The sequence below is a fragment of the Periplaneta americana genome, chromosome 1, assembly GCF_040183065.1.
Source record: "Periplaneta americana isolate PAMFEO1 chromosome 1, P.americana_PAMFEO1_priV1, whole genome shotgun sequence".
Lineage (NCBI taxonomy): Eukaryota > Metazoa > Arthropoda > Insecta > Blattodea > Blattidae > Periplaneta > Periplaneta americana.
Genome location: NC_091117.1, coordinates 187,148,344 through 187,167,772, shown reverse-complemented (window position 1 = coordinate 187,167,772; position 19,429 = coordinate 187,148,344).

Genomic DNA, 19,429 nt, shown 5'->3' with positions numbered 1-19,429 from the left:
GTAATGCAAGAACTAGGTAACTGGCCGAAGAATACCAGCAACATCTATTTTTCAATGGAACAAAAAGGTAAAAGAAAACGAGAAACATAGTGCAATAGATAAGTAAATAGCCAATATCTCAAAATTGGAAAAATTGAGTTACCTAGTTCTTGGATTCAGGTGACGATATGATATTAGTTATCTGAATGAAGCATAAAGAGTTGTAGAAGTATTATAAAATTTTGTGAGTAGGCCTATATAGACTTGTCTTGGAGTAAAATTTTTTCCTGAGGCCCGAAATGTTCCGGCTGGGTCTGGCTTCTGCATTTCTTATGTTTCCGCGGGTTTTAAGGTTGCACTCGGAAAGCTGAAACTTAGGCACATTTCTTGTGGCCTCGTGGCCTAGCAGGTATTCACCCATCCTTCAGCATTCACTTCTCTCATTCAGAACCCGGTCTTTTGTCAATGCTGGACAGGGTCAGAATAACAGTGATGAATGTCTCGTGGTCCAGTGTGGTTATGTGTTTCGGGAAAATATGAATCGAAAGAGATGCGAGAAATAATGATAATTGTAATAAATTCATTGTTAGAGTATCCTTTTCGAGTGGAAATAATATTGAAAGGAGGGAAGATAATCTTGAAACACGAGCTTTCAATGCATCCTGATGTTTGCAACATAAATGGGTCTTTGGTAATGTGGTGCGAAATAAACTTTTCTGTTGATCGTGCTTGTTGCTGTCAAAAGAAAAAGAGAGAGAGAGAACAGTGTGGTCTACTGACAGCTTAAGCGATCTGAAAAATATTTTCATGGGAATTTCAGCACATACTTCTTCATTTGAGTATAATATGCGTTGCTTTATAAAAATTAAACAGTCACTGAAACAAACTCACAGTATAGCAACCTATTTGGTGAGTGACATGTTATTACTTTTCACTAGCCGTACCCGTGTGCTCCGCTGCACCTGTTAGAAAAAAATATAAAGTAATTACATAATTAAAATAGGACGTTTGATCCAGGGAACAACTTTTACAACAGCGCAAGATAATCTGCTTCGCTCATTACCCAATTTTTTTTGCATTGCATTTATTGCATATATATTTTATGTATTTTAACACGATTCAATTGAGCATAGTTAAAATTTGAATTATAAAATAATGGATTGCTAAGCTAACGTACTATTACTGCATACTAAATCAATACACTCTCGTTATTCGTTAATTCTCTGAGATTAAAATGAGTGTACATAAATATTATTTTAAGAAATACAGAAAACGAATGTACAAAATAGCCTATCAAATTTTCTGTGCGTAAGAAGCTATTTTAATCTTACCTGCCCTCGATTTACTCAGACGTTACTGTAATAACATTATAGCATTATGTCCATCTAGAGAAACTACACTTTCCAATGGTGAAATAATAATTAATATACAAATCGGTTAATTTAGCTTCTGATATTACTTCATAAAAACACAGAAACATTCTCTGTAGGCTATATTTAATAGCTTTCGATTGTTGATGTCTAAGGCCTCTGTTTCGATTGTTGTTGTCCAAGGCCCCTTACAGACGAAGTCATTTGTTCTTAATTCATTGCACCGTCTTAGATGGCGTTATTTTAATTTTAAAACTCATTTATCTCATTAAATATCAGTCCTATCAAAATTTTGTAAAGAATAAAACTTATCGGAAATCATTTTTAAAGAAACTTTTGTTATGTAACATTTTTCACAAAAATCAATAATAAGCGAGATATTTCGATTTATTTAATTCAGTCCCCCTTATAACCCCCCTTTTAAATAAAGTATTTTGAATGCCATATAGCCTAAAATCTAAGTTACAACGAACTTAATTTATATTCCAATTTTCATATAAATCGGTTCAGCCATTATCGCGTGAAAAGGTAACAAACATACAGACAGACATACAAACAAAAATTTCAAAAATGCGATTTTCGGTTTCAGGGTGGTTAATTATATATGTTAGGACCAATTATTTTTGGAAAATCGAAAATTACCAGAAAAATTTCGGCTACAGATTTATTATTAGTATAGATTACTTTTCAACAACAACAACAACAACAATAATAATAATAATAATAATAATAATAATAATAATAATAATAATAATAATAATAATAATAATAATAATAATATAGTAATGACAATCATCATAAAGTATCGTCAATAATAAACATTTTGTATAGGAGGTAGCCTACTTCATTTAGTATAATATATAATAAGTTTTTAATTAACCACTTATGCTTATTTTTTATACAGTTATGTATTTTAAGGGGAGAGGACGGTACTTTTTAAAACTTTTTTCCTATTTGGTGTAAAATATTAATTTGTTGTATGTAGAGAACTCATGGCTATAGCAACTCAACCAAATATAAATATTTTGAAAAAATTATTTGGGAGCCAGAGTTGAAAAAAAAAAATGTACTCAATGCAGGATTTTACTAAACTCGATATATCTAAGCCATTTTTAAAGATAAATTCAAACACTTTGTTATAATTTATTTGTAAAAGCACGCTCTACAAACTGTCTAACAGAATTTTGATATTAGTTCTTACATTTGTAAAATAAACAATTAAAATTTAATAACATTTTTTAAATTTTCTTTCTTGCAAACAGAGAGACTTATTTTTGAAATTATCAAGCAATTAGGAAAATTCCGTTAAATAGAAAAGTTTCCTAGTAGTCTAGAGAATGTATATTCTAAATTTCATTCATATATCTTTAATAGTTAAAAAATTATATCGATTTTTCTCTGGCAATGTAGCAAAAAAATAAAGTTCCAGAAACAGCAATCGAAGGGGGTGTGATTTAATAATCCAGAGCGCAGGAACTTTAAAAATGGCGTCTCAACATCCAATAAGGGCACAGATACCCACAAAATGTTATACAATGTATTCCACACACATAACAGGGTATTTTAAAGAAAAATTTGGTTTTGAAAAAAAATGAGGTTCCGGAAACAACAAACAAAGGGTGGTGTGATTTAAAAATCCAGAGCGCAGGAAGTTTAAAAATGGCGTCTCAACATCCAATAAGGGCACAGATACCCACAAAATGTTATACAATGTATTCCACACACATAACAGGGTATTTTAAAGAAAAATTTGGTTTTGAAAAAAAATGAGGTTCCGGAAACAACAAACAAAGGGTGGTGTGATTTAAAAATCCAGAGCGCAGGAAGTTTAAAAATGGCGTCTCAACATCCGATAAGGGCACAAATACCCACAAAATATTATACAATGTATTCTACACATGTCACAGAGTATTTTAAGGAAAAAAATTGTTTTTTGAAAATTTACTCATTTTTCACCAAAAAATACCATCCTTTTCCCTTAAATATGTTTCAAAAATAATCATATTTTAGACATTGATTTTAGATTTTAAAAGAGTTTTAGTGTTATTAGTTAATAGTATATTATAATAGAAACCATGAACAAGTACATTATGCATACATACATAGTACGGAAGTTCACGATACACACGCCAATCGGCTAGGTTTTTAATCACTATCATGTACATACATCTGATGATGATACAAATAAGTATCGAAAACGTTAATGTGATAGACTAATTCATGTAAAAATTCATAATTGTATAAAAGATAAGCATAGGTGGTTAATTAAAAACTTATTATATATTATACTATAGTAGCTTATCGGAAAACAAAAACAAAAATGAAATTGACTACTTAAACTAGTTACATCAGGTCTCACCGAGGATTTCGGTCACTGGCCGCCACTGTAATTACTCCATGCATATAGAAGGACACCAAGTGGTGGAAGGAATAAATAATTACTTCACGCATCTAGCAGAGCACCAAATGGCGGAAAATATAATTACGTTCTTACCCCCTTCCCTTCTAAAACCACTAAATATAAAATAAACGATTTAAATTTTTATTTTTCCCATCTTCCACTGAAAATTCATATTGGAGTCAACAGCAAGATGAGACAATTTTACACCACCTCCTAATACAACCAAAAGGGGACAGTAAAGAAAGCAAAGTGTTAGATAATTGAAATTGTATTCAATCCATGTTATATTCTTTGGGTATTTAGTGTACAGTGCATTGGAAAATTCTGCAAAAACTAGTTAGATAATTGAAATTATTATGTTACTATCTACTATTTTATAATACATTCAAAAACACTATTTCAACAAGATCCTTATAAACATCACTGTTTAACATACACTACATATATACACACGTACTACTTACATCCAGGTGCAGAACTTTGTCTCAATTTTTTTGCAAGTTCTGGCTTCCATCTTGCCTTTTCATCTAATTGTCTAGCCCTACGGATAAGTGGACTGGATACTGGTCTTGGTACTTCGGGGGAACAGCTCTTCTGCTTCCTTGAACATGTCTGCCTGTCACATTTGTAATTTTAATGGAATCAGCTAGTTTGATTACGTCTTTATCGATACATTTCGAGTTCTACTCTGTTCGTTAATTACACTTCTCTTCAGGCTATTTCTTTCAGGAAACCTCATCAAAATTTCAATTTGTCTGATGGCCTCTCTTACAATTTTGAATGGTCCTTCATGTGGCCTTTCTGCAGCCCTTTCTCTTAGCATTGCAGTGACCTGTAGAAGTTAAACTGTAACAGGATCTGCCTCATACGAATGTTGTCTTCGTCCATCTTTTAGCAAAGTTTTTCTTTCTCCACTCAATTTATTACTATATCTACTTCTTGATAATGGTACATGTATCCATTTTTTCTTCATTTTTTATTGCAAACGAATGATTTGAGACATTATGTTAATTAAAGTTTTTAACAAAACCCTTAATACAGTACTCTTAATTTGTTTAGCTTGCTATAATGCAGTACAATGCATTGAAAAAAATTGGGACATTTTTGTTCATGGTCATTCTAGCAGTGGACTTTTTCCCGACTGGACATGTTTGTCCACGGACATTTTTCTTTTGACATTTTTGCATGTTGACATATTTTCCTGTGGACGTTTTGGACTTGACATTTTAACCTGGAAAAGTTTTCCCTGACTATTTTATCTTATGCACATTTCGATTACTAGTTTAATTGATTATACCTACTAAATGTGAGATAACTGAATTTTCTTAAAATATTTGGTTAACTGTGTTATTTATCAACAAATAGAGCAGACAAATCTCCAGATGTGTGACTTTTATGGCAGACCTACTTTCAGGGGCAGTTTGCTTTTGTTCAGATCTTCCACTAGGGTTTCTTTTGCCATGTCATGACATACTACGCAGACTGGATTGTTGTACAGTACTTCAGGCACATTTCAGTAACTAGTCTGATTACCTGGACTATTTGATGAAGGATGGGTGGAGCGGAGAAAAATTCTCTCTGTCATCGGGACTTGAACCTGGGTTTTCAGCTCTACGTGCTGATGCTTTATCCACTAAGCCACACCAGCTTCCAGTTCCAATGCTAGATTGAATCCTCTCAGTTTAAGTTCCACCTCTTAGTTTTCCTTTAGTGGCCAACCCTCATGCACAGTGTCCTAGATGTGTGACAGTGACACAATGTCCAACACACTATGTGCAGAGGTGCACTCATTACGAGTGACTAAGTGGCCAGGATCCGACAGAATGAGCGCTGTCTTAAATTACTAAGTGATTATTTTATGCATATCATATTATTGTGATGTACCGAAGTACATATGATATTTCCGTGCAGGAATTCTGCATTACCATATGGTGAAGGATCGGTGGAGCTGTAATAGTAATATGCGTTACAAGAGCGGTATGTTGACGTTTTCGTGGTCGAGGAAAAGATTGAAAAAGCGAAACGTAGTTGAGCTTTTTTAATTTCCGAGAACATGAAAACAAACATACCGCTCGTGTATCATACATTATTTTGTGCGAAGATCGTTTATTACATACCTGAAAGAGGAATTTCTAATTAGTTGCAATGAAATCTCCATCTTGGTTTCTGTTCAATGACGGCAACTTTGGAAAACAAATATATCTATCTTCAACATTGTTCCTATAAAATGTTTTCTGTGTTTACTATACTGCAGCAGGCCATGATATACGTCTGTCTTTTTCCCCCCCCAGTCTATGATGCGTCTGGAATCTTGTTGATTTTTTCACGGCTTCCTTAATGTTACTTGCATTACAAATGCAGTAACTTTTGTGGTGTTGTAGAGTTTACTTAATTTTTGCAAATATTTAAAAACAATAATTAACAGTGCAATTTAGGTGAAATTGCAGTGGTAAGTTTACAATTTATAATTATTACTATATTGAACGTCTTTAAAAATAACATGTTAAAAGCCTAAAGCAGTAAAATGAATATGACGCTTAAGCGGTAAGAATAGGGAAATTTTTATGTGTGTTACTTTGGGAATACTGAATGTGGTATTTCACACTTACCGCGTATTGGTTTTGTGCGGAAAGCAAGCAAATACGCACGATCTCGCACAAAAAATTCTGCACATAGTGTGTTGGACATTGTGCCACTGTCACACATCTGTGACACAGTGCATGAGGGTTGGCCACTAAAGGAAACTGAGAGGTGGAATTTAAACTGAGAAGATTTAATCTGGTATCGGAACTGGAATCCGGTGTGGCTTTGTGGATAAAGTGTCAGCACGTAAAGTTGAAAACCCGGGTTTGAATCCCGGTGCCAGAGACAATGTTTCTCTGCTCCACCCATCCTTCATCATATGGTAATGCAGAATTCAAGCACGGAAATATCATACATACTTCGGTACATCACAATGATACCTGGACTATATTTCTGAAATATTTCTCTGTTCAGATCATTTACCAAGCGTCACCGATAGAAGTGAGAGATTTTTTTACTGTATCGCATGTCGAGGTCGATTTTATTATTTGTGCTTTACTTACGAGTAGTTGCTAAGGGTAGTCTCAGACTTGAGTGCCTCGATGGTAACTTCGACAGAGTCGTTCGCTTTGTTGGAGTCGCCCACAAGTGTAGCTACGGGAGCCTCCTCTACCGCAGCCATTGAGGCGCACACACTCTCTGTGACCTCCACTTCTAGAAGCAACTCTAAGTTCTCTCCTACCACAGATTTTCGCAGTAGATCTACAGTCTGCCACTGGGACGAACTGGTCAGCTGGTCGTAGTTTATGGACTTTATCTCACGCTCCAATTCCTGCTCGTCCTCCATCATCCTGCAACAGTTGGGACAGCTTGCTGATTTGATCTCTTAGCTCATGTACACTCGTGGAAAAAAAAGAAAGTGACTGGCTTAAGGAGAGATTCCATTGAAAATCATGAAAATTTTCCAAAATATTTTATTGGCTGTTTCACTTTTTTAGAATGTATAAATTTTCATAACCAAAATGGATTTAATTCAATTATGATTACAAATATGTTTAAAAATGTTTTTAAATTAATGCTCTAAGGGGGCGTGGAATTTAAATACTTACATACAAATAGCTTTTAAAGAACCTGCAGCTTCATTGCTGCCCTCACATAAGCCCGCCATCAGTCCCTATCCTGTGCAAGATTAATCCAGTTTCCAGTCTCTATCATCATATCCCACCGCCCTCAAATCCATCTTAATATTATCCTCCCATCTACGTCTCGGCCTCTCTAAAGGTCTTTTTTCTTCCGGTCTCCCAACTAACACTCTATATGCATTTCTGTATTCGCCCATATGTGCTACATGCCCTGCCCATCTGAAAAGTTTGTATTTAATGTTCCTAATTATGTCAGGTGGAGAATACAATGCTGGTCGTGCCAGAGAATCAGTCCCATTCCGAGGCTTATTGTATGGATTCGTAACAAGCTGCTTTTTACGGTGATGGGTTGTTAGTCCTTCGCCCAACCTCCAAGCTGGAGGACCACCCTTCATCGGCTGTCCACGACTGCTTATTCAATATATTCGCAGCTATTCTCCATATCTGGAGGCCATCTCCTCTATCCGCAACCTGAGGACGCGCCATAGGGACCCACAATACATGGCATTTAAATAATCGTCAAAATTATGTTTTCATCGAAGAATTCTTCTTCTTATAAATTTCTGATTTAATTTAACATGAAATAACATTAACTTCATATAACATAATGCAGTAGGCTACTTGTAGTTTTTACTTTCACACTATGCAGCCTCCTATAAAATTGAGTACCGGGTCTTTCCTGGGGGTAAAAGGCGGTCAGAGCGTGGTGCCGACCACACCACCTCATTCTAGTGCCGAGGTCATGGAAAGCATGGGGCTCTACCTCCATGCCCCCCAAGTGCCTTCATGGCATGTTACGGGGATATCTTTACCTTTTACTATACGAAGTACAGAGTAGCCACAGGAAACTGACGATTTTAACATATATAAAATTAACAATGTAAGATACAAATTAAAATTTTAATACTGTAATATAACAATAGGTTATTGAATACCATTTGGGAGCGTGACCTCATTTTCTAAATAGCACACCTCTTAAATGGCCCCCACCACTTAAGATACATTGCTGCAGTCTGTCACGCAGATTCTGTATCGCTGATTGCACCATGTTGTTTGGTATGGCTGTGATTTCCTCCTGTATAGCCTCCTTGAGTCCATTACGATCCCTTGGTTTCCTAATGCTCACTTTAGAGTTGAGGTAACCCCAAAGGAAGTAGTCACATACTGATAAATCGGGAGGACGTGCAGGCCACGGAATGTCTTGTCTGGAAATCACATGGTTTGGAAACTTTTCTTTAACCATTGTAATGGACACGTTGTCAATAAGGGCTGTAGCCCCATCTTGTTAAAACCAGATGCCTTTGAGATCGATTCCAGGATCATGTAGATCTGGAGTAAGAAAGTCCCCTGACATCTCTATGTATCGATCAGAAGTCACTGTGACAGCTTTATCATTCTCTTCAAATAAATAAAGACCTATGATTCCAAAACTGGCAACTCCACATCAGACTGTTACATGTGACTATGAAGAAGGCGCATATGAAGCTGTTGTGGATTTTTATCAGATCAATAACGAAAATGTGTTCTGAGTCAGCATTTTTTCTTAATGTTTCCACCACAAAAACACGATGTTCAGCATTCCATAGCGCCATTTTTACAACAATGGTATACATTGCGCATGCGCATAATAACTCACGTACTCATATCATTGTTACCAACTTATTGTATGATAAAAATCGTCAGATTCCCATGGCCCACGCTGTACAAAGAGCAGTGGCGTAGCGTCAATGTAAGCTAAAAAGCTCAGCTTCCCCAGTTAATAATAATTTCATAATAAACCTGCAGTTTATGAACAAAATTATTTATTAATTTTAATAGAGTTTATATTTATGCGTTAAATATTGTGATGCGGCAGCTCAGGATGATTTGTGATGCAGCAGTAAACAAGAAGCCTGCACACACCAGCTTCCAAGCAGACTGGTTTCTTTCACTCATTCTTCTGTGTAACCCACCCCGCAGATTTTCCATGCCTTTCTACTAAACTACCCTGGTCGCAAGGCACGGAAGAAGCTAGCTTTTACATTGAAAGTTTCCGAGTTATCCCTTTCGTGAGGGTTTATTCAGTTGAAGTGTTAGTGTGCATTGTGGCTGATATAATAAATAATGAGTGAAATAACAGTTCCCGACACCAATTTACTTGAATTTTTTAGAACAATTCTATTATCAAGACTGACTTACGAACAAAAGTGCGATTTAAAAAACAAAAGAACCGTGTCTATTTGTTAGAGATAGGATGTGTAAACCGTGAAATCATATTTTACTACGTATCATTTGTGGTCATGCCTTATTGGTGTTACGAAGTTCCAACCAATCTTCGACTGCTGACTTGACATTGACTACTATTTATTTTAAGACTGTATTTTTGTAATACGTTTTCTCATATGTACATGAAAGACAACTTGAGTTAGCTTCCCCTGCTCAAAATTTCATGCTACGCCACTGACAAAGAGGAATGATGCAATGCTAGTATTGCTAGATTGACCGTATTTCTAACAATTTGTTCAGTCTCCCAGCTCACATAACCTATTTAACAATATCACTCCAATATTTCATAAGTGTTTAAAATCTGTTTTTACTTTTATTTTTGTTACCAAATTTCCATGTCAATCGAAGCCTCTGATTCGTTCACGTTGAACATTTTCGGATGACTCAAAATGTTTTATTGTCGAATAAACAAAATGTACGTAAGATGGCTGTCTAACGGAGGAATAAATATTATTGCAGGAGGGAAATCAGATCTCTAAGTTAGTGAATCCTTTAACGGACCATTAACACTAAAGATGTGTCTTGTAGCGCGTTTTTCGAACTTACTGGTCCGAAGGAATAAATGCGTTCTTGCAATCCACCATGTTGCATCTTCTAAGGTACCTGGGGATATTAAGGCTCAGCATATTTTAAGGCCCACTACCTAGTTTTGCCATTAGTTATACAATTTTTCAAAAGAGAGCAACAGCTCTTAAGACCTATTTCTCCTTGCATTCGAGTGAGGTATAAAGAAATTAGATTCTCGTTCTTGTTTGTAGCTGACTGGTGGCAACAAGTTATGTGTGATTATTTCTGCTTTCATGATACAATTTTTAAAAATTTAAGTTGATATTTAATCGTTTTACTGTGTGTTATTAGTATAATATTAAATGCACGTTATTGTGTAAACATTAAGAAGTTTGGGACTAACGTGAAACTTTCGCTAATGAGCATATGAGCACTCCATAAATTAAAATTGGCGCGAAGTAACAGAGTAGGAAATAAGGCCCATGAAATAAATACGTGGAAACGCCCACAAGTTCACAGAAGTCCCTGAACTATAAAGTTCAAACTCTGAAGCACAATCTTTTTCACAAGAAATGAAACAAACGAAAGACTGACAATTCCTAATGCAGAAAGAGCATTAGATGTACCATCAAATTTAGGATTTGTAAACATCCAGCGGACGCGGATGTGTTCTGTATGCGAAGAGAATTTTATTTATTGTAGATAGATATACATGTGTGTGTCTCTCTTGTGAATGTTGGGTACACGATGAATGTGTAGGTCTCACTGAGAAAAAAACTGAAGACTTGTATGCCCAAATTGTTTTCAATACTTATATTCTTTATTGTGGGCCTTATTATCTGTCATAGCAGGATATAAGCCCGGTGACATGATATTAATTTTCATTGCTCACATCATTTATGTGTCTATTTGAATATTTATTTGAAGTAAAATATTATAGGATAACTATAAAAGTATGCTATTCCATTATTTAAAAATTGCTAAACGTATCCATTTCAAAGAAAGAACGTTTTATTCCTTAGGTGGGCCTTATTACCCGCGGTTACCTTATGTATAGATATAGTATCATGGTTGTCCTTGTTGACAAATTATTTTCTTAAATTATCTTAATAATAAAATAGCCTAAACAGGCCCTACATACTGTAGCCTATATCGGAGATATTGGTTCCGCTGCTGAACAGAACGTATTTACATCAATATATAGTATTTAGTATTTATTTATTTAACCTGGTAGCGATAAAATTGTATAGTGATGAAATTACTGGATATAGAAATATTTTGTGATAGATTAAGGAAACTATTTACAAGAAATCAATTACTGACCAAGTGCCTAGTAAGTTTGCGTTTGAATTCAATTTTATTTCGACAGTCCCTGATGCTAGCAGGTAGCGAATCCCAGAGTCTTGGCAGGGCTATTGTGAAAGAGGATGAGTATGAGGAGGTACGACGGGATGGTATTGTTAGTATTGTTTCATGACGAGAGCGTATGTTCAGATTATGGTGGGAAGAAAGGTAAGTGAAGCGAGACGACAGGTACGAAGGAATAGAAGAGTTCAAGATTTCGAAGAGAAAGAGGAGTGAATGTAAATTTCTTTTCTTATCTAGTTTAAGCCAACCTATTGCTTCCAGGGATGGGGTGATATGATCATATTTACGAACATTGCTTACAAAACGTACACACAAATTATTGAGCACGTTGAAGTATACTGGAACCTTTGACGTTGGTTCCACTGCTACTTATTTTAGAACGGGCAAGATACTGAAACCTGCTTTCGGTACAAGCAAGGATGCTTTTGCTCTGAACGTAAGATCTTTTGATAAAAGCAGTTTTGTTATATTAGTACCAAAACATTATGGTCGGACTTCATGTGAGCGCTTTACGTTAAACCGTCAAGCGCAGGAAAGCAAATTAATTATCTTGACCACATAAAGGTTCGCATACCATTGCCAGATTCACGCTGGTTATCCCTAGCAGAACGAAACTGCACTGTGGACACATAGCCGGTGAGCTAGTAACATGGTTCACACCCTCTGCACGAGAATTTAGACATACTGCCAAAACATGCTCGTGTCGTCATGGATACGGTCATCATTGTACGCATCATTGTTTGTGCTGTTACCTACTGTATGATATTATTTAGACTAAGTCAACGAAATAACTATAATTGCATGCATAAAGGGTAGTTACTCAGTGTAACCAAAACTTTCGGATTGATTGTTTTTACAATTTCTTGACGAGTGGTTACTGTATCTACTTGTTAGGAGAGGCTAGCTAGGATAGCGAAGCGAAGTATAATATGTAGAAAATTAGTGAAATCTGAAAAGGGAATGTGCATAAGAAACAGACATAATAACGAACATATTGGGCAATGGTGCAGTATGTTTTTAGTAACAAGTATTATTGTTAATGTTAATATTATGTTTTATTTAACGACGCTCGCAACTGCAGAGGTTATATCAGCGTCGCCGGATGTGCCGGAATTTTGTCCCGCAGGAGTTCTTTTACATGCTAGTAAATCTACTGACATGAGCCTGTCGCATTTAAGCACACTTAAATGTCATCGACCTGGTCCGGGATCGAACCCGCAACCTTGGGCATAGAAGGCCAGCGCTATACCAACTCGCAACCAGGTTGACAACAACAAGTATTATTAGAAACAGTGTTCGAAATAAGTGAACTGAAAATCAAGAACAGAGTCGTAAAAGTATCAATTTTGAATTATCTAAATTAAGTTGTTAGGTTATAAAGGTGGGAATACTGATCAATTTAAATGGGGTCGAAAGTTAAATTATAGGAGCGTCTACAAAAGGTATATCTGTAATGAATGTAATTGTGGCACCGGATACAAAATTGTGAGGTTCACATTACATGGATGTAAATGTTAACATCAAATATCTACTTGTTACATTTTTCTAGTTGAAAATTGAGGACTTTAGTAAAACGAACACAATTTTGTGATGGACTAAGATGCAATAGTTTATATCTACTCCGAATATTTATGTTTATTTTGCTATTCTCATTTTGATTATCAATTATTGCCTTATTTTTATTTGCAGGAGATGAAGATATGGTGTATATGTTGAATAAACTAATAAAAGAATATACAAAATGGAGTTTGAATATTAATTATTAATTTACAAAAAAAAAAAAAAACAGAAAACATGTGCTGGGAAAGAATGTAGATGAACTACTCATTGAAACGTGAAAAATTAGGAAGTATGAGTCTTTTAAGGAGCGCACTCAATCGAGTGACTTAGTGGCCGGGATTCCACAGTATATTATGCACTGTTGGGCGAAGAATCTACTTAAGATTAATGTTTTTGGTCCTACATAATTAATCTGTTATGGCGTAGCTCAGTGGTTAGAGCGCTTGGTACGTAGAACCAAGGACCCGGTTCGATCCCCGGCGTCAGAGCGAGTTTTTCTCCTCTAATAACCACTGTTACTAGCCTAATGTTTGTTGAACTGCTGAGACAGAAATCCAGGTTCAAATATCGTTCAGACCAAGTCCAGATTATGGTGGAAAAAGATTATCTTTGAAGCAAATTTTCGCGGAGTAGTGCCGTTTCCTCTTAAAGACTTGCATAATTTTCTACTAATCATCATCGGTATCATTCGTGGTAACTTGGATCTACTTACCGTGGTGTATCACGGGCAAAGTCGTTCGCATTTCAGGAGAAGATCCGAGCAAGGAATGCAAGTTTTTCCCTCACTATTACAACCAGCCCCTGACACGGAACCGACCGGCTAATGACTGAGCATTGTTTGTCCCAGTTGGCCAATGACACCACTCCCATCCACCTGTTCCTTCAGAAGCGCTAAGTTACTAGCCTCCCTTTTTCTCTTACCCCGCAAGGATCATATTCCCCTTGCAGGGATCTTCCCTTGACATTTGGACATTAGACTATGATGTAAAGTTCCAGCACGTTGCTCCTGGACATGGACACTTGAGATCAATAAAATTCATGATAAAGCTCCCGCCGTTGGAAGAGAATAAAATATTGCCACGAAGATGGCACACACTTTCTCATTGGGCTATGTTTATGTATTTTGCTACAATTCCGTTCTCTTAACAAAATGCTTATGATGTTACTGATTATGGTACAAATTCTTTAACTGCCATACAAAATACTTGTAAATAGATGCATACACAGTAACTAATTTTGTACTGATTTGGATATGGAACAACAAGTTTTGATGGAGAAATCATTGCAATAAGTGAAAGTCTCAGGAATCTTCTATGCCACATCAATAAATTTAGGAATGCAGTTATATTGTCAGACTCCAAAGCAGCTATTCTATCAATCGTCTCTAAACACACACCTTCATCTCAAACAGCAGAAATAACTAAAATGCTCTCTCAATTAATATCACTCAATAAAAGAATTGTTTTCCAATGGATACCATCCCATTGTGGAATCCTGGGAAACGAGAATTCGGATGCTTTAGCAAAGAAGGGCAGCACTGCTACTTACAGACCTGTTACTAAATCTACGTATTACTCTGTGAAAAGATTTATTAAATCTACATACTTAGACTTCAACAAACAAAATTTGATAACTCAATCCCAAGGAAAAAAATGGAACTCTCTGCATCAAAATCCACAGTTAATTCCCGATTTACCACGAAAATCGTCTGTAGCTGCATTTAGATTGGCAACAGGCCATGACTGTTTGGCCAAACACCTGCATAGAATTGGAATATATCAGTCCCCTAACTGCCCATTGTGCAACTCAAACCAAGAAATGGATTCGGAACACCTCAAAATCTGTGCTTCAGTGGCTGGTCATGATAATATCTTTGAAAAATATTGGAGTGCAAGAGGTCAAATGACTTTATTGTCAAACGCCTGGCATTAGAAAACAATAACAACAACATTTTGTACTAATTTATGTGATTTAATTATTCGTATATTGTATTCATTGCGTGTCAATACAGTGTCTACCAAATTGAATTATACACATTTTGAAACACTATTTCTTAGCAACGAGATGAGACATAAGGCCGTACATATTTAAAATGGCCCCCTTCCGCCACAGTACACTCCCAACAACGACGTACAACAGAGCGACATACCAACTGCATTGTTGCTAATGGAATACCATTACAGCATGTTCAATCTGAACTCTCAATTCCTCCAGTGTTTGTGGTTTTGTAGCGTACACTGTGTCCTTTAGAGCTCCCCTTAGGTAGGAGTCTAGCGGGATTAAATCCAGAGATCGAAGCGGGAACTCCGCAGCACTTCCTATTCGTCCTATCCACTTCTGGGTCGTCCTCATTCAGTGCGTGGGCAAGTCTCGGATTGTAAGGCTTCCATTTTTGAGCTCGCAAAATTCGATGAACACTGGATTTGCTGATACCAATCTCACGAAAACATTGCCTCATTGACTTCTTTGGGGATTGTGCAAAAGCCTGCATGACTGCATCAACACTCTCGTTTCTTCCGCACCGCCCTTTCAACACATCTTGCACCGTTCCGTCGATTTCAAACTTGTCTCGGATTCTTGTGATAGTTAACCTTGTTGGTGGTTGTGTTCCATATTCAACCCTCCAACGTCGTTGAACCTCAACAACATTCCCCATTTCAGAATCCACTTACGTTCAACGAACGATAATTGCACCGCCATGTTGTTTATAAACAGATGAACATGTTTCCATGCTTTCCACTGCCTTCTGAATCATAAACCGCAAAAAGCGTATTTCTACCTCATTTCTTTGCTGTGAAATAGTATTTCAAAGAATGTATAAATCAATTTGGCACACTCTGTATTATTTGGATTCTTATGAAAATCACTATCTGAAATTGATAGGATATGAAAAAGTTTTAGTCTTTTATGCCCAAATTCTGTGTTACGTTTTACGAAAGCAATCCTTGCAACCCATTCAAGTGGAAATAATGGAAATAGTCGCGTCCTGACGATTTGTCTCACATAAATCGTCTCGTCTCAACTTAGAAATTTGTTCCACAACATTTCGTTCCACAATTAAATCTATCCTGCAACAACTTGTACCAGAATCAATGAATCCTTGACAATTTTTACCAGATAATAATTAGAGATCCCGGATACAGTAACTTCAAACATGGACGGCCGCAGCGCCCTGGGTAGCGTAGTCGGTATAGTCCTGGTCTTCTGTGCTCGAGATTGTGGCTTCGATCCAGGCCCAGGTCGATGGCATTTAAGTGTGCTTAAATGCGACAGGCTCATGTCACTAGATTTAGTGGCATGTAAAAGAACTCCTTCGGGACAAGATTCCGGCACACCGGCGACGCTAATATAACCTCTGCAGTTGCGAGCGTCGTGAAATAAAACATAATTTTAATTTTTTTTGGACGGCCGCCCGCAAATCACTACATCTAAAAGAGGCCACCCCAAATTGATATGCACAGGCTTTCTGTACACTAGATATCGTGCTGGAGAAAACAAAATCAGAATGACGATGTGAACGAAAAAATGAATGTTTGGCGCGGGTCCATCTCTCCGTTAACACACAGGAGATGCTCCAATTCACCAACCATACCCATGGTCACAGCTGGGGTGAGTGCAATGCCGCAGAAATTGATGTTTAGTCAACTGTCCGAAGACAGGTTTGAACCTCATAAGTGACACCAATAAGGCATCACTCAACTAAGGCAACTAAGCCAGGAGATAATGAGGTAGGGTGGCCAGTTCCTTTCCCCCTCCATTGTACACATCGCCGACTAGCTACTTTACATGTTACACTAGTCAGACTTCAGATGCATAAAAACAATCGTTCTTCTACTGACACATATCATCAAGTGAGATGTATTGCTGATATATACAGGGACATCATTTTATTTTTACTAACATTTTTCATATTAACTTGCCTATACCGCTGGATCAACGCCGTTTGCTACCCCCTTCCACGACTGGAGTTCGATGATACTGGCGTAATATACAAACAGATCACTTTACTAGGTACAGGAGGGAAGAAAAGTAGTTCATCCATTTACGTAAACTAGGAAATATTGCGCTTTTGAGTTTGATAATTTTCATTAGGTTTTTGTTTAATCAAAATACAGTACAGTATTAACAATGAGTGTTTTTACTCACGAACTGAGCTGTCCATGTGGACGTATTCATTATGCAGTGTATATTATACCAGGGCTATAGAAGGAAGGGCTGGCTCATAGCGAGTCGGAAAGTGATGCTGTCCTCCCAGCCGCTGTGACGTCATCACGGTACACTGCAAGTCTTTCGCTCGCAAATAGAACGTAAAACTCCGTTACAATAAGTGCTGGAATTATCGACCAAATATAATATCAACTGTGGATTGATATGACCATCGTGAACACCCCCCAATAATAAGTTATAAAACTGAACCCTAGGCATATGGCCTGTTTCTTCAATATTTTTTAAACGCTAGTTGTCTTTAAAGACTTCAGTTTTAACAATTTCGTCGCTTTTCAAACTGATGTGCATGTTGAGCTATAGCTTCTTTCTTAAATATTTTGTAGTAGACTTTTATTTCCTTTCACGTGACACGTTTCCTTGCTGATTAAATTTCATATCCCAGGTCAAAGAGAGGCATTCCTTCATACATGGACAAGGTTGTTATAGAGTATGGGACATGTGGACTGAAGCTGCGCGCCAGAACACATCAATGACGATAATGATAATTAGTCTATTGTTATAATATTAGTATTGTTAAATATTATATTATATTATATTATATTATATTATAAATATACGTGACTGCTGGGTTTGCAGTGAAAGATCTGACCTTGGGCAAAAATCTATCAAGGAATGAATATTTTATTATGTCTGGAATGGAGCGTATTAAATGGACAGACAAAATAAGAAATGAAGCTGTGCTAGAAAGAGTGGAGGAAGAAGAATAACGCTGAAACTAATCAGGAAGAGAAAACGAAATTGCCTGCGTCACTGGCTAAGAAAAACTGCTTACTGAAAGGAGTAAAGTTCGGGACAGAAGATATCAGATTATAACATTAAGATATAGGGAAGCGACTAAGAAGGCGGAAAATAGGGGAGATTGGATAATTTTGGGTTTGCAGTGAAAGATCTGCTCTTATACAAAAAACTCTGAATGACTGTATATTATTATTATTATTATTATTATTATTATTATTATTATTATTATTATTATTATTATTATTATTATTATTATTATTATTATTTCGATAACCAATAATTTCACTCCTGGTGGAAGTGCATGAAATCAAAGGGTTTTAAATAATTAGTTAACTACATTATATGGCAATAATGGAACAAATGTTTACCTTTTGCTAAGTAATAGTTAAGGATGTACAGTGTATATTGGTGGCAGAGTAATCAATTTTCATAAGATTGGTAAATTATCAAGTACATCAACGTTATTCTTACTTTCATTCTATAATGATTCAGCTAATTTTATTTTTTCACTCGCCTAATGAAGTTACTGTTTTCTAGATGACTTCATCCACTTGGCATTCTTCTTAGCGCTGTTCCTCAGGAATTCTGCTCTCTGCCCCCGATTCAAGGACCTCAATCTCACAAATGTTCTCACACGTGCATATAGTTTGATAGCTTCGGAGCACACGTTTGAAAACTTAGTTTCTAGCAATGTTTTGAAACGTTGTATCACTTGTTCCTCTTTGTCAATGGAGTTCCCGTGCATAGTTTTAAATTCAACTTCAAACATTTGTATAGTTTTTTTCCACTCTTCGGAAGGTTCAGTTAATCCACCGTAAGACAAAATCCCCACCCAAGTGTTGTTTTCACCGCCTAAGTTTTTTGTTTTCTGGCCTAAAGATGAATCTTTTTCTTTAACTTTATGTGCTATGTAGCCAGCAATGTAGTTCAGAGCTTCACTTTCTGCCCAGCTTTTCAGATCTTCTTGATTTCCATCTTCTATTCCTTCCATAGGCCTTAATTCATCATCTTCATCGGAGAGTACAGAATTCAATGTTGCATTATTTTCAGTGGCAATAATATTCACCTCATCAATCCCGAAGGCAGATTGCAACATATCTGCTGTTAAATATGGTTTTAGTTGACAATCCTTATCTTCAGTAACGTTAGTTTTATTAGATGGAAGGGGAAGTTTGTTAGAAAGTAGGAGGCGTCTCAGTCTGAAAATGAAGTCTGTTGGAGTTGGATGGTCGTAAAAATGCCCGAGACCTCTAATTTGGCTGAAGAGACTTTCCAGTACATCCTGAGTTAGGCGGCAAGTCATTACGTAAGTCAATCCCTTACGTTTAATTTCTTCATGTAGACCCAAC